This window comes from Geotrypetes seraphini, chromosome 9 (genome assembly GCF_902459505.1).
Source record: "Geotrypetes seraphini chromosome 9, aGeoSer1.1, whole genome shotgun sequence".
NCBI lineage: Eukaryota > Metazoa > Chordata > Amphibia > Gymnophiona > Dermophiidae > Geotrypetes > Geotrypetes seraphini.
Genome location: NC_047092.1, coordinates 57426392 through 57453822, shown reverse-complemented (window position 1 = coordinate 57453822; position 27431 = coordinate 57426392). Strand labels below are relative to the sequence as shown.

Sequence of the window (27431 nt, the reverse complement as noted above, 5' to 3'; positions counted from 1 at the left end):
TTTGTTTTGGTTTTTTTTTACAGGTTTGGTTCTTTTTTTGATGGGGTTATTTCTGTGATGCTATATGTTGCCCTGTCAACTGTTGGAAATAAAGCAGCATTCCTATTTATTTGTATTATAAGAAGGCAGGCAAGCATTTATTTATCTATGTACCGTACTTGTAATTGCTTACCTATAAGAGGTGTTATCCGAGGACAACAGGCGGATAGTCTCACATGTCCGTGACACCATCCATGGAGTCTGGTAAGAACAGTACAAAATTGTACTGTCAATTCAAAAAACTGAAAGGACCCAAGACTGCCCATATCGCACATGTGCCACCCGACGACAGCTCATGGGAACATCAGTTCAGTTAAAAAAAAAAAAAAAAAGCTAAGAAGCCAACAAGGGAAGGTTGTGAGAATATCTGCCTGCTGTCTTTGGATAACACCTTTTACAGGCAGCATATTCTCACATGTAGGACTCCCTAGCTGCCAGAATCATGATTGTGAGCCTGGCGAAATCAAAAGGGTTGGAGGGAAGTTGGCATCTAAACAGAAAATAAATTCTGTAGAACTGCTTGGCCAAACTGACTATTCATTATGGAATGGTTCTCCAAACAATAGTAGAATGTGAATGTATGACTTAAGGACCAGGTGACTGATTTCAAATATTCTCAATGGAAGTGGAACGTAGATGGGCTACTGAAATTCCAATTGCTCTTATTTAATGTGCAGTGACACACCCTTCCAGCCACAGCCCAGTCCGAGTGCAGGAAATACAGTCCGCCAGCCATGTAGAGATGGTTCTCTTAGTGATGGGAGCTTCCAGTCTGTTAGGATCGAATGAAAGGAATTGGTCCAATCCAAATAATAAGCAAGAGCCAGTTTACAGTCCAGCTTCATCAGGGTGAGAATGTGGTCTTGGAAAGAAAGTCCCACATAGACTGGTTCCAATAAAATTCTGAGATGATTTTCGGGAGGAATATCGGATGAGTGTGAAGAACCATAGTAGAATGGTGGATCTGATACAAACACTTGAAGGTCACTGACTCAGTGTGCAGAAGTGATGCAAATTAGGAAGACTACATTCCAAGTTAGAAACTTGAGAGATGAAGTTGAGAGTGGTTCAAGCAAAGGTTTCATCAAAGTGGAAAGTATAACATTAAGTTCCCAAGCAACTGGAGGAGGCTTGAATGGTGATTTGGTATAAAAAAGGCTTTTTATGAATCTGAAAAATAGAGGTTGCCCTGATAATGGCTTTTTATTCAGAAGTGTATGAAAAGCTGGAATAGTGTAGTAGTCTTGAGAACAGAGTTAGAGAGGTGCCGGAGGTAGTCTAGAACCAATTTGAAAGGTCAAGTTATTAAATCCAACAAGTTGAAACTACACCAGATTGTGAAGTGAGTGAACTTAAAGTGATAACATCGATGTATAAAGGGTTTCTAGAAGCCGAAATGATGGCTGACACTGGTGCAGAAAGAAGTAAAGTATTTTTGAGTTTGGGGGGAACTCACCATAACCTATAAGGGAGTTCTGGCGAGATGTTTATGTATTACCCTTTTTGGGAAGTTCACAGCAGTGCCCTGTAAGGTGCCCCACTGCTCTGTTGCCATGTCTGGGTGGCCAGTCCATTTCAAGATTGGCCCCTCCCATGTCCCATCTCTCTATGTAAAGATCAATATCCAAGCAACCGAAATGCAAGGGACCTGGGGAGAGGAAGAAGCGATATGGATTGCTCTGAAAAGAGAAGATGGAACTTCTATCTACGTGGGTGTAGTCTACAGACCTCCGACTCAATCGCAGCAAATTGATAAGGATCTGATTGTGGATATCCAAAAGTTTGGAAGGAAAGAGGAGGTTCTGCTGTTGGGAGATTTCAACCTGCCGGATGCGGACTGGAATGTTCCGTCTGCGGAATCGGAAAGAAGTAGGGAGATTGTGGATGCCTTTCAAGAGGCTCTGCTCAGACAAATGGTGACGGAACCCACAAGGGAAAAAGCGATATTGGATCTGGTCCTCACAAATGGAGAGAGTATCTCTAATGTTCGAGTGGGTGCTCACCTGGGTAGTAGCGATCATCAAACGGTTTGGTTTGATATAACGGCTAAAGTGGAGAGCGGCCGCACGATACTTAAAGTCCTAGATTTCAAACGTACGGACTTTAATGCAATGGGAAAGTACCTGAAGAAAGAGCTGTTAGGATGGGAGGACATAAGAGAAGTGGAAAGACAGTGGTCTAAGCTGAAAGGAGTGATAAAAATGGCTACGGACCTTTATGTGAAGAAAATCAATAAAAACAAGAAAAAAAGGAAGCCGATATGGTTCTCCAACCTAGTGGCTGAGAAAATAAAGGCGAAAGAGTTGGCGTTCATGAAATATAAAAAAACCCAAGAAGAGGAGAGCAGAAAGGACTACAGGGTGAAACTGAAAGAAGCCAAGAGAGAGATACGTTTGGCGAAGGCACAGGCGGAAGAACAAATGGCTAAAAATGTAAAAAAGGGAGATAAAATTTTTTTCAGATATATTAGTGAAAGGAGGAAGATAAAAAATGGAATTGCTAGGCTGAAAGATGCTGGGAACAAATATGTGGAGAGTGATGAGGAGAAAGCAAATGTGCTAAACAAATACTTCTGTTCTGTGTTCACAGAAGAAAATCCTGGAGAAGGACCGAGATTGTCTGGCAAAGTTACACGAGAAAATTGAGTAGATTCTGCGCCGTTCACGGAGGAGGGTGTTTATGAGCAACTTGAAAAACTGAAGGTGGACAAAGCGATGGGACCAGACGGGATCCATCCCAGGATACTAAGGGAGCTCAGAGAGGTTCTGGCGAGTCCTATTAAAGACTAGTTCAACAAATCTCTGGAGACGGGAGTGATTCCTGGGGATTGGAGGAGAGCGGATGTGGTCCCTATTCATAAAAGTGGTCACAGGGATGAAGCAGGAAACTACAGGCCGGTGAGCCTCACTTCAGTTGTTGGAAAAATAATGGAAGTGTTGCTGAAAGAAAGGATAGTGTATTTCCTTGAATCTAATGGGTTACAGGATCCGAGGCAACATGGCTTTACAAAAGGTAAATCGTGCCAAACGAACCTGATTGAATTTTTTGATTGGGTGACCAGAGAGCTGGATCGAGGACATATGCTAGATGTAATTTACTTGGATTTCAGCAAAGCCTTTGATACAGTTCCTCATAAGAGGCTGTTGAACAAACTTGAAGGGCTGAAGTTAGGACCCAAAGTGGTGAACTGGGTCAGAAACTGGCTGTCGGACAGACGCCAGAGGGTGGTGGTTAATGGAAGTCGTTCGAAGGAAGGAAATGTGACTAGTGGAGTCCCTCAGGGTTCGGTGCTGGGGCCAATCCTGTTCAATATGTATGTAAGTGACATTGCTGAAGGGTTAGAAGGAAAAGTTTGCCTTTTTCAGATGATACCAAGATTTGTAACAGAGTAGACACCGAAGAGGGAGTGGAAAATATGAAAAAGGATCTGCAAAAGTTAAAGGAATGGTCTAATGCCTGGCAACTAAAATTCAATGCAAAGAAATGCAGAGTAATGCATTTGGGGATTAATAATAGGAAGGAACCGTATATGCTGGGAGGAGAGAAGCTGATATGCACGGACGGGGAGAGGGACCTTGGGGTGATAGTGTCCGAAGATCTAAAGGCGAAAAAACAGTGTGACAAGGCAGTGGCTGCTGCCAGAAGGATTCTGGGCTGTATAAAGAGAGGCGTAGTCAGTAGAAGGAAGAAGGTGTTGATGCCCCTGTACAGGTCATTGGTGAGGCCCCACTTGGAGTATTGTGTTCAGTTTTGGAGACCGTATCTGGCGAAAGACGTAAGAAGACTTGAGGCGGTCCAGAGGAGGGCGACGAAAATGATAGGAGGCTTGCGCCAGAAGACGTATGAGGAGAGACTGGAAGCCCTGAATATGTATACCCTAGAGGAAAGGAGAGACAGGGGAGATATGATTCAGACGTTCAAATACTTAAAGGGTATTAACGTAGAACAAAATCTTTTCCAGAGAAAGGAAAATGGTAAAACCAGAGGACATAATTTGAGGTTGAGGAGTGGTAGATTCAGGGGCAATGTTAGGAAATTCTACTTTACGGAGAGGGTGGTGGATGCCTGGAATGCGCTCCCGAGAGAGGTGGTGGAGAGTAAAACTGTGACTGAGTTCAAAGAAGCGTGGGATGAACACAGAAGATTTAGAATCAGAAAATAATATTAAAGATTGAACTAGGCCAGTTACTGGGCAGACTTGTACGGTCTGTGTCTGTGCATGGCCGTTTGGAGGAGGATGGGCATGGGAGGGCTTCAATGGCTGGGAGGGTGTAGATGGGCTGGAGTAAGTCTTAATAGAGATTTTGGCAGTTGGAACCCAAGCACAGTACCGGGTAAAGCTTTGGATTCGCGTCCAGAAATAGCTAAGAAGGAAAAAAAAAAAATAATAATAATAATTTAAATTGAATCAGATTGGGCAGACTGGATGGACCATTCGGGTCTTTATCTGCCGTCATCTACTATGTTACTATGTTAAATGGTCTTGTTCTGGGCGTAGGCATGGATAGGGGTGGAGTATAGGCATTGTATGAGTTAGGCACCAGTAGGCATCTGTGTTAGGTGCTTGGATATTAGGCCAGTAAACCCCTAGCCTAATATACTGGATCCTAACATTATGAATCCTATTGCCATCTAAGTTGAGTTAGGCACCGGTAGGTGCGATTCTATATATGGCACCTAGAAGTTGATTGACAACCACGCCAAATGGTGCCTAGCAGTTAGGTGCCACTAGAATCATGCCCTAACTGTGCATTAAGGGCTTAGTATCCTTTAGTAAAAAGGATTCTTTAATATTTATTGGTACTTCTATCACACCATTCAACAGGTACAAAAATAAGCAAATAATTCAATCACAATTTTTACCCACTTTTTCCCATATCCATCCATCTCTCTCCCCAACCATCCTTAATTATAGTATATCTATGCAATTTGATATGAGCTCTACCTTTGACTTAGTGAACCATGGGAAACTGTTACAATGCTTAGATGCAATTGGTATCAGAGAAAAAGTGTTAGACTGGTTTCGAGGTTTCCTTATGTCCCGCACATATCAAGTATGTTTTAATTACGATCTCTCTGATACCTGGCAATCCATCTGGTGTGCCGCAAGGGTCACCATTATCCCCACTGCTTTTCAATGTCTACATGTCGTCATTAGGTGCACAACTAACCCAGCTGGGGATAAAATTATTTAGTTACGCAGACGACTTTATAATCATTATCCCATTCGCTACCTCTCTCTCGGAAGTCACTCCTAAGGCATCAGAAGTACTACACTCGATGGAGAAATGGATGACTGAATTCAAACTGAAGCTTAATTCAGAAAAAACAAAATTTTTTTGTAGCTTCGCCACACCCACTTGACACTAAAACATCACTGTGCATCAGTAAACTTAGTTATCCCATCCAATCCACTATGAAGATATTGGGTGTAACATTGGACCAGAGTCTAATCATGAAAGACCAGGTGGACTCCTTAGTTAGAAAGGTTTTTTTTTATTCTCTGGAAGCTTCGGTCCATTAAGCATATTTCGATGTTTCATCATTTAGAATCCTAGTACAATCCCTTATACTGAGTCAACTAGATTATTGCAATATCGCCTACCTGGAAATTTCCCAGAAGAATATGCAGCGATTACAATTGGTGCAAAATGCGGCAGTCAAGCTAATTTTGGGATTGAAGAAGTTCGATCATGTAACACCTTCCTACCGACTTCTACATTGGCTACCGATGGAGGCACGCGTGAAGTTTAAGTTCGGATGCTTTTGCTTTAAGGCACTATTTGGTTTAGCCCCTAAATATATAACTGACGTCTTCTCTTTCTCAAACAACAGACATAAGAGAAGCTCACACTTGAAATTTGTTTCCTCACCGGTTAAAGGATGTAAATTTAAAAAACACCATCAACATCTTCTCTCACATCAAGCAGCATTATGGGGCAAAGATCTAGAACAATTGCTCACGCCTACTACTTATGAGAAATTTAGGAAACACCTAAAAACATATCTGTTCCTTAAGTATTTAGGCAACTAACCTATACAATCATATTCCACAATAACTGATCTCTAGCATTGTTAATAACTAGCTTCTAACCTTGTTAATTGTACTTAATTTGTAACATCTTTTAACCATTGTAAACCGCAAAGAACTTCACGGTCCTGTGGTATATAAACTTATTATAAGGAGTTGCAAGAACATTATCAAACATGCATACAAAGGATTGTTTGTTCATTTAGATAAATACCGTTCTCTTCTTACATGGAGCTCATATGTTATGTTCTCATATGCTTCAAACTACTTACAAATAGCCACCCAAGACCTTTCTCTTGTTTCTAATTTTGAGCTAATGCCATTAATGTAGCTAGAATTAGCCTGGAAGCCAGAGTGCTAATGTTTATTGACAGTCTCAGCAGGCAGCAATCCAAGTAACTGACAGCTTCAGCAGGGAATAATCCTAATGATATCCCATGCCTTTTTAAATTCCATCACTCTTTTGGTCATCATCACTTCACCAGAAGAACTTTCCAGGCACCCATAGCCCTTTCCATTAAAAAACAGTATTTCCTGATGTTGCTTTTAAATTTACCTCTTTGCAGCTTCATGTCATGCCCTCTAGTTCTACAGCTTTCCTGTCTTTGAAAAAGATTTGTTTATACTTTTCAAGCATCTGTATTCTATCTCCCCTGCTTGTTCTTCTTCTAGGATATATATTCAGGTCTTCAAGTGAAGAGCTTTTTGATGCACAAAAGAGGAGCGGGACTTGGGTGTGATAGTATGTGATGATCTTAAGGTGCTAAACAGATTGAAAAGGCGACAGCTTTAGCTAGAAGGATGCTGTGCATAGAGAGAGGTATGGCCAGTAGGAAAAAGGAGGTATTGGTGCCACTGTATAAGACTCTGGTGAGACTTCATTTAGAATATTGTGTACAATTCTGGAGACCACACCTTGAAAAAAATATAAACAGGATGGAGTCAGTTCAGAGGAAGGCTACTAAAATGGTCAGTGGTCTTCGTCATAAGGCACACGGAGACAGACCTAAAGAGGAGGAAAGGCGGGAGAGGGGAGATATGATAGAGACCTTTAAATCCAACATGACATAAATGCGCATGTGATGAGTCTCTTTCTTTTTGAAAGGAAGCTCAAGAATGAGAGGGCATAGGATGAAGTTAAGAGGTAATAGACTCAGGAGTAATCTAAGGAAATACATTTTTTACAGAAAGGGTGGTAGAGGCATGGAATAGTCTCCCAGTAAAGGTGGTGAAAACAAAGATTGTGTCTGAATACAAGAAAGCTTGGGACAAGCACATGGGACCTCTTATCTTCTATTTGCCTATATCATCAAACAGAAGATAAGTTATTAAAGTTCTTTATCTAGTTAATGTTTTGGAAGATAATTAAGTAAAGCAAATAATTTTTAGGAATAATTTAAATAAATAGTTTTAATGAGTGAATACTCAAATTCTAGAACAGGAAGGAGGAGGGCACAAGGATCGATGATTGAAATGTGGAACCATATAAGTCTTGGCTTAGGCTTCTTTACCAACTACCAAGCTGGTTTCTGAGATCCTCTTCCTCCTTTCATCACATTCTATGCATTAGTTAGTGGACTTCTCTACTATGTCCCTGTACACCTCATCTATATACCCCCTCTGTCTACCTCAGCACCTCCAAGTCTGCTAATCTAATTTCCAGGGATTGGACCTGTTCCTTAAGTGCTAGGAGCTCTTTGCACCAAGTGCACATATATGACCTCTCACTAACTGAGAGATAATCAAACATGTGACAGTACAAAAGATGGGATAGTCCCTACTGGACTGTCTCCATATGAGAATTGGTGATTTGTTAAGTAAGTAAACTGAAGTCCCCTAAGATTGTTAGTTATATTCTAGGCTATGACATCATTTAGGATTATTTTTGTAGGTTTGCCTCTATAGACATAAGTATAGTGTATATCTGAGAACTAATTGATTGAAAGGCTTATAGGTCAAAGATCAGGCCAGGAGTGGGTAGAAGAGAAAGTAACTCTAAACAGATGTTTCATTGGACTGTTATCCATGCTCTACACCAGTGGTCTCAAACTCACGGCCTGCCAGGTACTATTTTGAGGCCCTCAGTATGTTTATCATAATCACATAAAACAGTTTATTGATCATATGTCTCTTTAGCTATAAATTATAACTATTATTAAGATTTAGCCAAAAGGAAAGATTTATAAACTATAAAGTTTTACCAGCGCACTGAATGCTCTGCACTGCTCCCGACACTCATAGGAATTCTATGAGTGTCGGGAGCAGCACAGAGTATTCAGCATGCCAGCCTGCGCTAAAAAATGCTATTGCAGTTTTCTAAAAAGGGGGGAGCGTAAGTGCACTATAACAATTTTTTTTTTGCGACTTATTTGTTGCCACAGGTATCTCCTTTTATTGTGATTATTTATTTACAATAAAACAGATTTATTTTCTATCTGTGTCAGAGCTTGTATAAGTCCCATCATTTCCCTGAATTCCGTCAAAATTTTGGTAAAACATCCCTAGACATTTGTGTGGCATAATTACATCATCACACCCTTATGTTATTACTACAAGCCCTGTACAGTATCGTCTTTGCATCTGGGAAATTCTATTCTGAAATATGACACTAACCTATGAATCTTTCGCATATTTTTTTGAAAATTTCAACCAACACCTACAGGCCACTTTATCTTAAAATATCCAATTTACTGCACTGAATATGCATGATATGTATTTGCAAACTATGGAGACAGTGCATGCAAATATATATCGTGCATATTCATTGTGAATATCAAGTTTCAAGTTTTATTTTAGTTTGATGAATCGCTTATTTAGTTTTACTAAACGAGGTACCAAATTGATAAAAATATAAACATATATTTAGACATACAATTTAAAATTTAGAATAATGGGTTAGACAAATAGACTTACAGACTGACTAATACACAAGGTAAGAGGGAACAGAACTACAATTCAGTGTTTTAAAGTACAGAGAAGAACCATATATGGAGAAAACAATAGGGAGGGAAGAGTGCAATCAAAGAAGGAAACTAATATAAATTTAAACATAATTTAAAGATTAAAAGCATCTTTAAAAATAAAACTTTTTAAATTACTTTTAAAACGACTCAAGTCATTTTCCTCTCTTAAATGCTGAGGCATATCTTGAAAACCAGACTGGCTTGAGGGTTCCTTGAGTACTGGTTTGAGAAATCCTATTCTATAAGCATATAGACTGGTGGACAGCCCAATTTGCATGCTTAGTATGGGGGATAAGAAGCATTGAGAAAAGACAATATGGCTAAAGACATTATATTTCAAGGCCATGACAAAAGTTTAAATGGATACAGTGAAGTAATAGAAAACGTCCTGCCTAAAAACTATATTGAGCCCAGAAAAAAATGGCTGGAGATTTTTGTAGATAAATGCATGGCTGAACCCATCCAAAAATTCAAGGTTAGTGAGTATAAAGCAGCACTTCAAGGCCCATTCTCTTCTGGTAATAGACCTCTTCTATTCACACCCAAGAACTCTGAGGAGATTCAAGCTAAGAGCACACTAGAAAATCTGTGCTTAGTGCATAAAAATGACAAGTCATCCAACCATCAGGAGCTCAAACAGAAACTTACAGATTTTGTTTCTGAGTGGGAGACACATAACATCACACTGACCGAGGAATATAACGTTCTTACATCTGATGATTGCGAAGGTGGTGACGATGACAGGGAACAAGCTGAGGGGAAAGAAATTCTGAGATATGGCAAGAGTAACTGTGAAAGCTGTCATAATTGCCCTATCTGTAGTTAGCTTCTATATATTGAAACTGTTGCTTTGATTAGTTTAAGTAAGCACATCAACTATTTCCCCTAGTCATCCCAAATAGGTCAGGGAGTTTAAAATTCTATTAAAGAGAGTATATGCTATGAAAATACCCTTTAAAATTAACAGATTATTTTCTTTGCAAGTTCTGAGCTATTGAAATTTTTTTTAAAAACCATCGCCGCCCCGTCCCCGCGAGCTCGGTCCCACAAACCATCTGATCCCAGCCGAACAAGCCTCAAATAGTTATGATTTTATATTGAACATATTTTATTAAAGTATAAAAAGAAACAATTTTCTATACAATTGTCATTTTATAAATACAAATAATACAGGGCAAAGATCAACAAAACCCCTGTCTTCCCTTCCCTTCACATATATCCCCTCTACTATCAAGAAAACTTAATAAGCCAAATTATTACAGAATGCTACACAAATATCATGTAACAGAATACCACAGTCACACATGACAGGAATGGTGTTAGGGGAGTGGAACTAGGGCAACTGCCCCCTGGTCACAGAGAGCCCTAAGCCAGCTGGAAGCTAAAGAAGCACTGCCTGGGCTTTGCACTCCCCAGTTATGTCTAGCAAGATACATATTTCAAATCTGATATATTTGAATCACAAGATAGAAATAAAATTATTTTTTTCTACCTTTTGTCGTCTCTGGTTTCTGCTTTCATTGCCGTTCCACTCTCTTCCATCCATCGTCTGCCCTAAGAACATAAGAATTGCCACTGCTGGGTCAGACCAGTGGTCCATCTTTCCCAGCAGTCTGCTCACGCGGCGGCCCTCTGGTCTAAGACGAGCACCCTAACTGAGACTAGCCCTACCAGCGCACGTTCTTGTTCAGCAGGAACTTGTCTAACTTTATCTTGAATCCTTGGAGGTTGTTTTCCCCTATAACAGCCTCTGGAAGAGCGTTCCAGCTTTCTACCACTCTCTGGGTGAAGAACTTCCTTACGTTTGTACGGAATCTATCCCCTTTCAACTTTAGAGAGTGCACTCTCATTCTCCATACCTTGGAGAGAGTGAATAGTGTCTTTCTCTACTAAGTCTATTCCCTTCAGTATCTTGAATGTTTCGATCATGTCCCCTCTTAATCTCCTCTGTTCGAAGGAGAAGAGGCCTAGCTTCTCTAATCTTTCACTGTACGGCAGCTCCTCCAACCCCTTAACCATCTTAGTCGCTCTTCTCTGGACCCTTTCGAGTAGTACCGTGTCCTTCTTAATGTACAGTGACCAGTGCTGGACGCAGAACTCCAGGTGAGGGCGTACCATGGCCCGGTACAGCGGCATGATAACCTTCTCTGTCCAACATCTGCCCCTTCCATTCACTGTCTGTCTTTCCCTGCCATCTCTCATCCTGCCACCCCCCTCCCCCAATTTGGTCTGGCATCCATCATCTTCCTTCTGTTCCCCTCATGGTCTGGCATCTCTGTCCTTCCCTCCCCCCTGTGGTTTTTAGCATCTCTCTCTTCTCATTTCCTCCACTCAGATCTGATATCGTTCTCTGCTCTCTCTTCCCTTTTCTTCTCTGGTCTTCCTTCTCTATTTTCTGCTTCCATCTAAATTAAATTCTTTCTTACTATTTAGTCCTGTTTCCCTCTTTTCACTGTGTCTACCCACAGCTTGTCACCCCTTTCCCTCACCCCTCCATTATCTTACTATTTTCTTCCCCCTTTATTTATCTCCTCCTTCCATCCAGTATGTGTTCTTTCCCCACTTCCATTCAGCATCTGCTCTCCCCTCTCAACTAACATCCATCTGCCTTCTGATCTCTCTCCCTTCTTCTCACTTCCATCATCTGACCCCTTCTCTCTCTCATCTCCTCCATTCCATCATCTGCCCCTTCTCTCTCCCCCCCCCAACTTCCATCATCTGCCCTCCTTCCCCTCACCTTTGCGGGTCACTTTCATTCCCCTGAGGGTGGCTCATGTCAGAGGGGAAGCTTTGGCCGAGCAGAACCGCTTGCAAGGAACAGTGGAACTTACTTGATGTCGATGCTGGGGCCCGTTGCTGTTTGAAGAAAAAAAAAAGGTGGAAAAAAGGGACCTGCAAAGGTGAGAGGAAGGGAAACCTCCAGTACAGCTGCTCTTTGCCCTCCTTCAGCGGCCCAAGAGTCTTTAGGCAAGCAGCAGCTCTGTGTGCTTTTAACTTCGGCAAAGAGCTACCCCTAAGCAGTAGTTTAGCGCGGTCTCTTGAGGCAGCCTCGGGGCCTTTGCTAGGCCGGCCCGCTTCGATGATGCAAAGTGGGCCAGCCTAGCAAAGGCCCCGAGGCTGCCTCATGAAACCGCACTAAACTACTGCTTAGGGGCAGCTCTGTGCCGAAGTTAAAAGCACACAGAGCTGCCGCTGCTGGTCTGGAGGTGCGGAGACAAGGCAGGAAGCTTATGCGGCAGGAGTCCTGGCACAGCGATGACAACAGGAAGTTGCAAGTCAGCTGACGCCGGCACCTTTCGTTGCGGCGGGGACCCAAATCCTTCGCGGACCGGCAAGATTTTTTTGCGGACCAGCGGTTGAAGAACTGTGTCCTATAGCCTCTTGTGCTTAACATATAGTCAGAGAGAAAGCATGTACCCTCCTACCAGCCTGCACAGTGTACTTACTTTATTTAAGAACATAAGAATTGCCATACTGGGACAGACCGAAAGTCCATCAAGCACAGTATCCTGTTTTCAACAGTTGCCAACCCAGGTCCCAAGTACCTATCTAGATCTCAAGTAGTAAAACAGATTTTATTCTGCTTATCTAGGAATAAGCAGAACAGTTCTTAGTGCTTGAAACTGGCAAACTGAGAAGGGAGATATGACTGAGGAAGGGAAGGCTCATTTGAAAATATAGCTCTTGAGGTTTATATGAAAAACATACAATTGCAGGGGGAACAGATTTGGTGGAGTCCAAGTTGCTGCAGGGTCTGAGACACAATCACAATTAAAGGGATGGTATGATTAAAACTCCCCTAAATGCCTTCTATGTAAGTGTTAATTCTTCAGGCCCTCAGAAGTGCCACCAAACGTTCAATACTTTCATAACATTTGGCTTTATGCACCCTATCATCATCGGGTCTCTAGTTTGATAATTTATTTCTACAGTGGCCATATTAAATATTCAATCAATTAAGTAAAAGCAACAGCTTCATTAGGTTGTAAAGTAAATGTACTTAGCTTGGGTGGTTGACCAAGAGGGATAAAGTCGCCAACATGTTTCACCCTTTGGGGGTTTCCTCAGGGCACAATCTCTCAGTTATACTCATTATTCACGATGTGGCCACCCAATATATGATCTAAGACACAGGCACAGCCACAAATAGAAGTGAGCCTGGTGAATCATCAGACAAAGACCGTGCTTCTTTAAATCAGAACCCTTGCTGTAGTTCTGGTGGGGCAGTGGGCCCAATCAGCATTGATCTTCCTCAGCTGTTGCTCAAGTCAGTGCCTATTGTCAATGGTCCCTAGTGGCAATAGTTTAGTGTTATTACCTCTAAGTAATATCCTTCCATATAAGAAATATATCTTTTATACTCTTAAAAAAAAGTTATGTTTCTAATTTTGAAAGTTAAAGTGCAAAACTTTCAAATTTTTTAGTGGTATAAATAATATAGAGTATGACAACATGTTTGACATAACATATACAACAATGTGGCACAATGGTTAAAGCAGAAAACAAACAGAAAATCCACCAAAAAGTTCCACAAGGAAAGAAGGGGAGCAAATACAAGGAGAATAACTGTGGAACTGATGATCTTGATAGAGTCTTTTATTCAACCAATTGTAATATACATAATGCAATACATAGACAACTCAGTAAAAAATTGTGGCATGGGTCCATACCACAATTTTTTTTACTGTGTTGCCCACATATACAATTGACACAATGGTTAAAGCTATAGCCTCAGCACCCTGAGGATGTGGGTTCAAGCCCACGCTGCTCCTTGTGACCCTGGGCAAGTCACTTAATCCCAGGTACATTATTAGATAGATTGTGAGCTCACCAGGACAGACAGGGAAAAATGCTTGAGTACCTGAATAAATTCATGTAAACCATTCTGAGCTCTCCTGGGAAAGTGGTATAGAAAATTGAATGAATAAATAAATAAACAAGATCAAAGACATTTCATTTGCCTTCAAGTCCATCTAATTTGCCTAGTTTACTTCAGAGTCTTATAGCTCATTTGATTTTTTTTGTTTTCCTTCACTTCTTTAAGGTTTTACAATAGAGATACAATGTGCTTATTCTTTTAAAGAATACTATTAACTCAGCTTTGCTTATTTCAAAAATGACTTTAGTTTGTTTGTTTTGACCCTGTAGTTTCTTCCGTATATGAAAAGATGAATCCAAGTGGTAATACCATGAGCCTATGGCTAAGGGTCATTGTGACAAGCCGAGCGGTTATTTCCCTATCACATTGCCAGGACCTGCAGTGCTCCGGGCCAGATTTTCTAACAACCCTTTCTGTAGTCACACACTTATACACTTCTAGACACTCTTGAAGGTATAATGAACACTTTTATTGGTGTACAGGACCTGAGTCTGTTCTTGCTCAGAGAAACCAAAACTCTAGACAGAAAACCTTGGATTGCAAGTAACTTGGTTTACAAGTGTTTTGCAAGACAAGCAAAACATTTGATTAAATTTAACTTGATATACAAACAAGATCTTGCAATACAAGTACATACAGTATACACACATCATAACTGAGCCGATAGTTCTTCTCTCTCTCTGACACTGCAAGAGTGTAGTGACGGTTCTAAACAAGCAAAGTCTTGCAATATGAGCGCATACACACATCACAACAGAGCCGATGGTTTTGGCCAGATAATAGTGACCTGGATTGGCCACCGTGAGAACGGGCTACTGGGCTTGATGGATCATTGGTCTGACCCAGTAAGGCTATTCTTATGTTCTTATGGTTCTTCTCTCTGTGATACTGCAAGAGTGTAGTGACTGTTCTAAACAAGCAAAGTTGGAAGCCTTTGGTGAAAATCTCCTTTTTCCAGATGAGTGTATTTTTTCCATATTGTTTTTGACTGTGTGCTTCATATCTCCAAGAGCTCTTACACTAATTTAATTAAGCTGTAGCCCTTGCTAACTAATTGAGTTAAGTTTGGGATTCTGGCCTGTATTGCTATATACTGATGCTTATACATAAAAAAGACTTTGAAAAAAAGTGACCAAAATATGATTTTGTATGTATGAAAACAAGTGAAGCAGTGACTCATATATATGTTTGCGGAGTTTTTTTTATAAACCCGTGATGATGTGTGGAGGGCTTGGTACTTGTGTAGTCCCAACCTCCCTCAATTGAGGTTTATTTTTTCTCCGTTTCAATTTTTGGTTTATGTGTTGTCAGCTTTGTTTTTGGTATGTTTCCCTGCTAATAACTGGATTTTACAAACACGTATTTTTCTTTCTGCCAGCCATAGAAAAGGCACTACATAAATCTGCCTGTGGTCCGTGGCGGGCTTCCCATCTACTCGGGAACTGGCCCGGCCACAATATACACTAGTCTTTAAGCCGTTATATTAACGGATGCTAGAATAGATGTGTCTGTCTGTCTTTCTCTCTCTCTCCTTTTCCGCTGTCTGTCTTTCTTTCTTTCTGTCTCTCTCTCTCCTTGGCTGCTGTATTTCTGTCTTTCTGCACTCAGGCCCAACAATTGTTTCTATCTATTCCCTCCTTCCTTCCTTCCTATGTCCTTACTGCCCCCAGTGCCTCCTTCCTATGTCCTTAGTGCCCCTTCCTATCTCCTTAGTACCCCCAGTGCCTCATTCCATGTCCTTAGTGCCCCAGTGCCTCCTTCCCATGTCCTTAGTGCCCCCAGTGCCTCCTTCCCATGTCCTTAGTGCCCCCAGTGCCCCTTCCTATGTCCTTAGTGCCCCCCTTCCTATGTCCTTAGTGCCCACAGTGCCTCATTCCATGTCCTTAGTGCCCCCAGTGCCCCTTCCCATGTCCTTAATCTCCCCAGTGCCTCCTTCCCATGTCCTTAGTGCCCCAGTGCCTCCTTCCCATGTCCTTAGTGCCCCCGTGCCTCCTTCCTATGTCCTTAGTGCCCCTTCCCATGTCCTTAGTGTCCCCAATGCCTCCTTCCCATGTCCTTAGTGCCCCAGTGCCTCATTCCCATGCCCTTAGTGCCCCCAGTGCTCCTTCCTATGTTCCCCCTCATTGCCTTCCAGCCTTTGTCCCACCCCCTCCCCCGAAGCTAGCCAGCCTGCCTCCCTCCTTTTCTGCCGCGCTAAAGCCAGCCTGCATGACTCCTTCCCTCCAGCGCCAAAAGCCGATGCCTTCCCCCTTTACTTGCCACCGCAAATGCTACCTACCTACTGTCTGTGCCAGCGGTCAGCTGCCGCTGCCGGCCGCTGCAACTAAGACCGCCACACGCTAGCGATAGGGGAAGTATCGGAAACCGCTCAGCTAAAGGAAACCACCATGCTTCTCCTAAGCTGCTGTGGAAACGTGCTGTACGCATCAGAAACAGCTGTTCCTACTGCGCATGCGGCACCATGTATTACAGATCACAGACGCACAAATTTCCCACTGTGCATGTCCGCTAAGGCTTTTATTATATCTGATATAAATAGTATAATCAGACTTTCTCTAACAAAAGCAGAAGAAACTGATTGATCATTGGGTAGATTTGAAGAAATCTAAGACCAAGTTTTGCATCAACCTCATGAAATTTTCCAGTCTGTTGAGAAAAGCTACATAGCTATGGTATAGTAAGTAGCCTTTATACATTTTTCTGTCCTGACAACCACCTGCCAAAGGTTTTTCAAAGTAATATTTTGAGGATTGTCCACCTAGCAGAATTATATCATAAAATGAAATCCATGAAAAAACCAAGATCGGATAATAAAAAGACTGTGAAGCTATGTAAAACAATGACCTCAGTATCACAGAGTTTTTACATTATGGATTTCATTTTATAATATATTTTTATGATTGTTAGTAAGACATATTAACCAACTGGGTCTGAACCAAACTGTACATTTCTGCTATTAATGCATTTTTAAATGAATCTTTTGGGATACATTTATAACTACTCATAAATGTTCTTTTACTTTTTAATATCTGCAATATTACTATGATTTTTTTTACAGCGTTTTCTACCTCTTTTGTTTTTAAATATACAGGTACACTGCTTTTTATGTAAACACAAGAGATACATTTCTATATTAAATCCATTGGATGGTATTTATAACATTATTTATTTCTTCACAGTTGACTATATTAATTCACCTCTCATACTGAATTATGGTGGCTACTACTTGAATCTGCCTTGATTGTTTTAATATCACTATAAATTTATTTTGATAATTATGCTGCAGCGTCCAAAAAAGCAAACAAGATGATAGTCTTGTTAACATCCCTTTTTTAATAATTTCTAAGAATGTTAATAATGCCTATGTATTATTCCATAATGCAACCTCACTTGGAGTATTGTGTTCAATTCTGGTCGCTTTATCTCAAGAAAGTTATAGCAGAACTAGAAAAGGTTCAAAGAAGAGCGACCAAGATGATAAAGGGGATGGAACTCTTCTCGTATGACAAAAGACTAAAAAGGTTAGGGCTCTTCAGCTTGGAAAGGAGACATCTGAGGGGAGATATGATTGAAGTCTACAAAATCCTGAGTGGTGTAGAACAGGTACAAGTGGATCTATTTTTTACTTAGTCAAAAATTATAAAGACTAGGGGACACTTGATGAAGTTACAAATAAGACAAATAAGAGGAAATATTTTTTCACTCAGAGGATAGTTAAGCTCTGTAACACATTTCCAGAGATTGTGGTAAGAGTGGTTAATATAGCTGGCTTTAAGAAAGGTTTGGACGGAATCAAGATGGCGTCAAGAACGGACGTCTGAGCGGGTTGCAACGAGTCCCAAGAGTTTTTTTTCTTATACTCTAACTTACCGCTGAAGCGCTACTCTGATCTGAAAGGAAAGAGAAAGGGAACCATCCGCCCCAACCCTCCAGCACCCTGGACCCCGCAGCGCATGATTCACCCGACGATACTGAGCGCTTTTACACACCCAGCTGTGGAGAGCCTCTCTACTTCGGGGGTGAACCTGCAGCTTTCCAGAGAACTCAGTGCAGGAGCTGCCCGGGCGTTCCTAAGCCCGGAGCAGAGGTCAATCCCTCCCCAACCTGGAAGTGTTTTGGTGCAGGGAGGTGCAGCAGTTCAGTAGCCCGGTTTTGGAGGAATGTACTCCAGCAGAGGAGGGATGCCAGCACTAGAGCTTCAGCAGGACGGTGTTGGAGATGTTGACCAGCTAACCCCTGACACCATTGAAGGAGAGATGAGAGGAGCTTCTGGAGGGAATAACATCAGTTTTGTGGAGCTGAAACGACCTGAGAAAATTGATATGGAAGCGCTTTGGCAGGCCATATCTATCATGGATGCTAACCTTAAATTGAGTCTTTCAACTATCAAAACTGACTATGGGATTATCTATTCCAAGGTTGAGCAAAACGGAGTGCGACTAACTAATTTAAGTGAGAAATTGGAGAAATAAGAAGAAAGTTTGAAAGTAAAGGCTGTCCAATTGGAAATGGTTAAGGAAAGATCATTTATTTCCCGCAAGTTGGAAAATTTTGAAAATTCACTCAGAAAAATAACTTAAGATTTTTTAACTTTCCTAGTGTCCCGTCATCTCTCCAGTGGAGATGGGGCGAAAATATTTTCGAGAAGTCCTAGCCATCCCATTGGAAAATTTACCTCCAATTGTTAGGGCTTATTACTTGGATTTTAGGAGACCTAAAGGAAAAATCTAAAGATAATGTTGATCTGTCTTTATTTCTAGAAAGTTCTCTTGAGGTGGTTACCGATAGAACCACTCTTTTATTGACTCTAGCCTTGGAAAGTGATAGAGAATATGTTTTATGCCTATATTTCCATCATATAAATGACAAATTTTTCCAGACCTAGCATAGAAAGGCATTCCAGAGGTATAGGAAGGAGTTCTTGGCCTTGCGGCCCTGGTCCTTGGGGCTATGTTTTTGCTTAAATTTTCAGCCCAAACAGTTATTAGATTTTTTAGGGCCAAAAGAAGGGTTGGTTTCTTAGTCCATTGATGATTGACCTGTCTATCGGTGTAGGGTGGATATCCATTGCCGTTACTCTATTTTTGAATAATTTTGTTCAGTTAATTGAAATTTATTTCCTTTCTTGATTCCAAATTTTGTGGACTGAATAGTTGATTGTATTTCCAGTATATCCTTTATATGTTAAATTTTTTCCTTTTCGGATATTCTGATATTTTTCAAGATTGTAATGCTTGATGATAAATTGTAAAAGGATATAAAAAAAGAAGGGTTTGGACAATTTCCTGTAGGAAAAGGCCATAGTCTGTTATTGAGACAGACATGGGGAAAGCCACTGCTTGCTCTGGATTGGCAGCATGGAATGTTGCTACTTTTGGGGTTTTTGTAGGTATTAGTAACCTGGATTGGCCACTGTGAGGACAGGCTATAGGCTAGATGGACCATTGGTCTGACCCAGTAAGGCTATTCTTATGTATTTAGGCTTTTATATTTGATTTTACAAGATTTGTAGATCTTTTGAACATTGCTCTTATATACATTATATAGTTGCAATTTTCATGAAGTTTGTCTTTTATCAACTGAAACAGACATGGGGGAAGACAATGTTTGCCCTGGGATCGGCAGCGTGGAATGTTACTATCTGGGTGTTTGCCAGGTACTTGTGACCTGGATTGACCACTGTGGCTAGATGGACCATTGCACTAACCCAGTATAACTATTCTCATGTTCTCTTTTTATGCATTTGCATATTTTTTTTTATATATATTTGGATATTTATGTATTTTCTAGACCCTTATGTAGATAATATCCTGAAACATGGGGCATGTAAGTTTACCAATAAAATCTGTCACCATATCGTCCTATGGCTGACTATATTCTCTTGACTTATTTTGTATACATTATTTTGCTTTAATGAGTTTCATAATTGTGCTTTATTTTGTAGCGTGGTCGTCACTTGGTCAACAGCAGGGACCCACACATGCCACTTGCTATAGGCCCGGCATGCTTCCCCAACATGAAGGAAGAACCTGCTTAGGTGAATTTCTCCAAAATTGTTTTGTATAAATCACACAGTATGCAATGGTATCAGGAAAAGAAAAAGTTATTTATTCCATACTGTGGTTCAAGGAAACACACATATGCTCCGAAAACCTTTTAACAAAAATGGGTTCAGAATGGCTTTTCAATACTAAGTAAACCCAAAACCCTGGCCTAGCAGGGCCTCCAGGCTACATACTCCAAGACCTTAAAGTTTCCTTCTTATAGCAGTGAGGCTTCAACACACACTCAATTCCAGAAGGAAAAATAAGAAACAAACAGTTCTCCAAAACAGTCCAAACAAAGCAGAAAAGCGTAGAGCTTCAAAAGTTCTAAATTTATTTCTTTATAGCATTTTCCTCAGCTGCACCAAAAATCACCATGCAGCTGACCTTCAGCTCAAGAGAGCTGCAGTAGGGAGAATCAGCAAATTCACCTTTTTATCCAGTACTAGACAAAATGCTACCCACATTCCCTCACCAGAGATGACTGGTGAATTCTCCCCAATTCTCTCTAGACTCCTGGGTGCTTTAATCAAACAGAAAAAATATAACTGCCAAAACAAAACTTCCAAAAAGAGTCCAGTAGCCAGCTTTCAACCTGTGCTGGCTCAGCCGTTGCCCTTCTTAATCTTGTCCCTTGGCAGCCATGCTGTGTTTTGCCTCAACACACAAAGAGAAACAAAAAACACTTTTGCAGCAGGTAAAAAAAAACTTTATTCCAACAAACTGGCATGGCTCTGAGACATACCCCTATCAATTAGCTTCACTGACTTGTATAATGTTCAAAGGCAAACATTCTGTTTTTCAAACAAAATCCAAGAAAAGCCTTCAAAAAACAGTAGCACAAAAGAATTCCTTTTTACATCAGAAAATCATCAACTCACTTCCAAGCACGTCTCAGTCTGTGGCGCAGGAGAATTCAAAATCTCCATAGGTTCCTCAGCATTAGATAATGACATGGTGACTGTTACCCGTGGCTAGCCACGGATAACCCGCTGGAATGGGGAGGAAAAAAACTGGTTGCCGTGGGTACAGGGACAAGGCCATTCACCACCCCATAGAGCAGTGTATGGCCTTGCCCCCGCAGTTAAGTATCTTGCATGCGTTGCCTCACTTCTCACCCCTCCCGGTCAGCAGCCCTCACGATCGCATAGTCCAGCAGCCCCATCCCTCCCAATCAACGCGGTCCTGACATCCTTTCCACTTGGCAGGGCATCTCCCTCCCTTCCCTTTCGCTGGTGAGTTTCAGTTTCCTCTCTCCAAGCAGCCCAAGCCTTTTCACAAATTGTGCGCGCAGCTGCCCATAAACTTCTTCTCTGACACGAGCCGCCCAGGCAGAAACAGGAAGTTGCGTCAGAGAAGTTTCAGGGCAGCCGAACATGCACGACTTGTGAAAAGGTTCAGAGTGCTCGGAGAGAAAAAACTGAAAATTACCAGCAAAGGTGAGGGGAAGGAAAGGAGATGCCCCGACAAGGGGAAGAGATGCCCAGACCGCAGCAATCAGGAGGGGGCTGCTGGACCGCGTGAAGGGCACTGAAGGGAAATGAGGAGAAGCCAGAACTCCGATTTATAAAATGACAGAATATTGTTTCTTTTTATACTTTAACAAAACTATTCGAGGCTTGTGCGGATAGGATCGGATGGTTTGCGGTGATGGGGACCGAGATATGGGGATGGGGAGGTGAACAAGTTTTCTTACATTTTTGAAGTATCATTTTTTAAATTTATACATTACATGCCTATAAGAAATCTGAAAAATAGTACAAATTGTAAACAAGTACATGGTAGCAATACTTGGGGTGAGAGCAGGGCCATCGTGTCCTAGATCTGGGCTAGCATTATGTAGATATTAGCCATGCTTAGTTTCAGAATTCCAACTGCAGGTCATTCAGTTGCATAATACAAAAATATAATATCTGGCTTAAATATTGCAGACATATTAAATACCTCAGACGGTTCTACCACATATATTTTTCAGATTGAAGGATTAACAGCAAAGTCCACTCCAGAGTCTAGTCAACGGTAAATAAATCAACACCTCGAATTGAACAAATGGAATGTAAGAACTCATAGATCTCCAACAGAATCCTTCAACATAACCTTACTACCTAACTATCTAATTGCTTTAGAAGCCCTGAGAACCCATTTAGCTAATCAGCATGTGATGCCACAGGTCTCACTTCAGATCTTTGGCAAATCCTTTCTAAGCTGCACATGTGTGTCTCAAAGCTACTCTGTCATTCAAGACCAGAGCTCTATCCCCTAGCCTAAGCAATCAGCCAGATCAAGGCAAGCTAAATCTATTCTGTCCTGACTCTCAGTAAAGTATGTCTGAAGAGATTACTTATAATGTTTGGTGGGGAGTTTGTACCTCTGGCTACATATGAGGAAGAATTTTCAAAGAGAAATGCTATGTGCCATTTGAAAATCAGCCTGCAGGCCTGTGAGTACTTAATGCTTGGGGAGGGGTGGATGAGAGGGTGGAGTGTGGCTGGAATAACAGCCCTCTATGTGAATTATTTTCTAAAGAATATTAACACTACTGAATAAAACTTTAAGAGCAAGGCTATGGTTAAATGTTAAAAAGTTATAAAATAACAATAGTCAGGTTGATTTAGAAAATCAGTATTAAAAATACTAAAACTGCACAGTATTTATTAATTCTACTCAAATAGTTCTATGAACTCATGAGCGGCTGCCTAAAATTAATCTGTTTCTGACAAATCTGGCACATCTTTTCTTTCTTTGAATGTAACCTTATAATTATTGGAATGATTTACTTAAAATTAGCAGCATACCAATTAATATTCAGCTCACAGCAATGAGTGCAGCTTTGAGCTGTGAGCTGGTTTAACTTTGTTTTACTGTCCTAACTTTATGTGGAACTATGAGCGTTGGGAGCAGCGTAGAGCAGGGGTGTCCAACCTTTTGGCTTCCCTGGGCCGCATTGGTCCAAAAAAAATGTTTCTAGTGCTGCGCAAACGCTGCAACAAGACAGAGGAGGGAGCCGGCAAGACGGTAAACATCTGGGAGCAGCAGAGGAAAACACTGCATCACCCTCAACCAGGGCTGCACAAAATACTTCACGGTGCCGCATGCAGCCCTCGAGCCACAGGTTGGACACCCCTGGCGTAGAGCATTCAGCATGCCAACCAGTGCCAAAAACTGCTTTCGTGGTTTTTTAAAAGGGGGGCGGGGGTTAGCTAGTTAGTGGACTGAAAATCATCACTAACTGGCAAAATTTTCAATCTACTCTAACTCTGCCCTCAAATCGCTCACAAACAAGCCAATTCCAGCAGAGCTGGTTAAAGGGGATATTCAGCTGCACTATCCAGTTAAGTGCTACTGAATATCCCTGCACACAAAATTTAAATGGACAGGATCCTTTCCTAGCCATTTAAATTTTTTTGACTATATTAACCATTTCGTTGAATATATTGACCCCTTAAATGTCATTTAACATTCAGGTTTAGAAATATGTTGTTTCAGAAATATACTGTAGATTCCATTGGGTGCATATAAAAAATGACACAAAGATGGGCATAATCAAAAACAACGTCTAAATCCGTTTTGAGCCTAGAACGCTAGTCACCCAAAGTCGGAAACGTCCAATGTCCATTCTCGAAAAGTACATCCAAAATATCTTTTTTTGAGAATCATCTGCTTATGTCCAGGCGTTTACCATTAAGTCATCTATCTTTCTATCCCATTCTCATCCAAAAATTTGTCCAAGTCCAAAACGCCTAGAACAAGACCTTTTAGGCGAAGGAGGGGGCCAGTGATTCACCTAAAAGCACGAATCTCTAACTGGCGTCTGTCATAAACAATGTCGGTTAGAGAATCATGGAACCGCCTCACCACCCACCCAATGATCTCGGCAAGAGAGATGCCCAATTTCTCCTGCCGCCACTCCCACCCCCCCGACACATTGCGGCAGGAGAGATGTTGTGTAAGCATTCAAAAAAGTCAACAATAATGTCCCAGAACCATAAAAGCTTACATTCTTTTCAAATTTTCCTTTTGAAACTTTTATGTATTTAGCTTACATTCTCAAAATTTTGTGTATCATAGGAAAAATGTGTAGGCTCATATTATTATCACCTTCACCCTCTCTCGCATTCTAAGGGCCCCTTTTACAATGTTGCAGTAGCAATGCTGTCGCGGTTAATGCACCAAAGCCCATTCAATTCAGTGCATTTACCGTGGCAACATCGCTAACATGGCTTTGTAAAAGGGGCCCTAAGCAATGATCCGTAAAGTGTCCATATCTCAAAAACATTAAAACAAAGCAATTATATTAAAAACTCAGAAACCAGCAGTGGAATCTGAAAAATATTTAGCTTCAAAACTGTTTCACCCAATTCATCTGCTCAGCTAATCACCTGTTTCAAATTTTTGCAATAGAGATGAATAACCAGCTTCCACTATTAATATTCTGGCCTACATGTTTGTAACAAAAACAGGGTGTTAGAATACTTAAGTTTTCAATTCTACTGTTTAATTAATTTAATTTAGTTCTTATATACCACTAATAACCGTGAGGTTTCTAAGCGGTTTACAAAAATGATGCATTAAAAGATACAATAAATAAAAATAAATAAATAAGATAGGTACTTGGAAATTCCCTAACTGTCCCAAAGGCTCACAATCTAACTAAAGTACCTGAAGAAACAATTTATGAAAAGTAAAGATAAAAATATAAAGACAGAGGTAGAGATATAGATAGAAATGAATATTCTAACAATTAATTAATAAATAAATTAAAGATAGAATTAAAATAATAAATAAGTAAAATAAATAAAAATAGAGATAAAAAATAAGTATCAAGAGAAATAAAAAAATATATTCCAAAAAGCATTAGGGCCTGATGTTAAATGATCATAATAATTGCAAGCCAAAGAGTGAAAAAACGTACAACCGCCATCAACCCCAGTACCGATGGCTATCATCTTCAAATTGTCCAGGAAAAAGCAGATGTTGTGATTTTTTACTCTGGAGCTAAATTTTTCATCGGCATCAATAATTCTTTTGAGAACTCTGCAAACAAGTTAAAGGCAGCAGCCAATTCTTCTTCCCCACTGCCTCCACAGCTCACCAAGAATCTCTCCAATGTTGCAATATAACTTTCCACATGTTGAACGCTATCACGTCCTGAGGCATGCCCGGCCCCTGCGCACCTCCTCACCCCATGCAATACATTTCGGACCAAATCCAAAGCCTCCTCGATGCCGCTCACGGAGCTCCGGCAACTGACCATCTTGGTGGTGAAGGATGAGGTGGTGGGAGAGCTGTAGTCCTCCTGCACCTCCGAGATGAACTCTCCCACGGACACCAGTCCTGCCGCCACAATGCTGCCGGGAAGGAAGGGCGGCCTGGAAACTGCAGACCAGGGCCCTCTCCAGCAGCATCTCAGCGTCAGCATTGGAGCAGGCCAAAGCAGACGCCACTCAGGGATAACACAACTTGGCCTCCTCGACGCCATCAACTGTTCCATATCAGGACACCGTCCACACACTGAACCACGGAGTCCCGATATCGATGAGTCACAAACAATGAGCAGCAGTCTCTGTTATCCAGCCTCAGCCAGCGCAAAGAAGAAACAGCCAGCAGCTACCAAGCAGCTGAAAGGCTAGTCTGTTGGGCAGCAGCCAGAAGGCCCCAAAACATCCGCCAGCATGGAGAATGAGACAGCCAGCACCATACTGGAAACACCGGCAGAAAGCAGAGCCCGAGCAGAGACAAGCGATGTCACACCCTCTATGATCTAGGGAGGGGGGATCGGAGAGAAGCTCCAGCAAGAATAGTTTGGCAGTTGGAGGTTTTCCGCTGTTAACGGTCAGGCAAGAGGACTAATAGTAAAACTTAAAGATTTCGTTTGAGCAGTTCAAAAGAAAAAACAAAATGGGTTTAAATAGTCAAAATAACAAAATAAGAGTGACTAAAAAAATAGAAGGTAAAAAGAACAAAAATAAATGAAAAAGGCTAAAAGATGATGGGAGGTAACACAATGCCGTGTCTAGCCTGGCACCATCTTAAAAAAAAAAAAAATTATATGATGTAAAGGTAATAATACACTAATATGAACCTATGTTTTTGTGATATGATGGCCACAAAAATTCAAGAGTTTAAATAAAAGCATTAAAAAAAAAAGTGCAAATAGATAAGAGAGACTTGCCAGATGAACGGAGGTCCTGGGAAGGAGTATAGAGAGAGATACTGAGGAGCTGCAGAGTGAATACACTTGTAAGTAAATAAGAAGAGTCTAAACTGTATGCAGAAATGGATAGGAGCCAATTAACTGACTTGGGGAGAAGGGTGACGTGAGCATAGCGATTCTGGTGGAATATAAGTCATGCAGCAGAATATTGAATGGATTGAAGGGGAGTGAGATGGTCACGTATAAGACCTGTGAGAAGCAAGTTGCAGTAGTCTAGGCGAGAGGTGATAAAAGTGAGGATAAGAGTTTTAATAGTGTGCTCAGAAAGGAAGGATCCCAGTCTGAAAATTTTTAGACTGGATATTTTTCATACATGACTTGGCATTTTCAAACCAAAGGCCCCACCTCAAGAAGAATTAAATTAAAGGCACATTCAGTATTTTATCATTTTTACATTTTGGTGGTGTTGAGACAATCAGGATCTGCATAAACAAGATAAAATTAATCAGTTACACAAACAGTACTCTCAAATGTCATCAAAGTATCCTTATGAAGAGCGGCATGTCAGCACATCCAGGCACATTAATATGCTGGATATCAATATTTACAATATTATATCACTACAGACCAGAGGTGTTCAATTCCAGTTCTTAAGGGCTGCACACAGGTCTGCTTTCCAGCAGTCTGCTAATGAATATTTATGAGGCATATTTGCATACATTTGGCCTAAAACCCATCAACCTGCATATTTTGGAAACAGTTCAAAAGCAGATCTTTTTGTGCCTTTGAGGACTCGATTTATTGCACTGTTGCTGCACAGAATGAATATTCTGTGTCTATATCAATTAGATATATTTAATGATGCAGTATTGTTATAAATTTATATGCTAATTCTCAGAAATTAGGCTTACAGCGCTGTCATAAATACAGATATTATTGCTGACACAGGCAGATATTTATGGCAATCACTTCGATACTAATTCTTCAGGTCTGAACTAGATTCTATATATCCAAAGGAGCAATCTGCGCTTTCACAGCATTACACCTTCAATTCTGTTCTTTTAATATTTAATATTTCACATTTTATCAGAGAAGTATACAGTTGGGACCTCAAATGGAGTCACAACCTGGATGGGCATGTGAGCCCTATTCACCTACAAAATGGGTGCTGGTAAGGACTCACATGCTAATTTATGTTAATGACTGCATGCCAATGGCAGCAATAGTGCATGGCCATTAATTGGGAAAATGGAAAATTGGCTAATTCTTGGCTGCAGTAAAATGGTCTTAGTGTGTGGGAAAAATCCACATAAGAGCATGC

The 27431-nt window shown here is 41.0% G+C and overlaps 1 protein-coding gene across 2 annotated transcripts in view; it reads right to left on the bottom strand.

Annotated features, from left to right (window-relative positions):
* IMMP2L (inner mitochondrial membrane peptidase subunit 2) overlaps positions 1 to 27431 on the bottom strand; it is a 983007-nt gene that overhangs the window by 733371 nt on the left and 222205 nt on the right. The gene's annotated exons all lie outside the window — the stretch shown is intronic.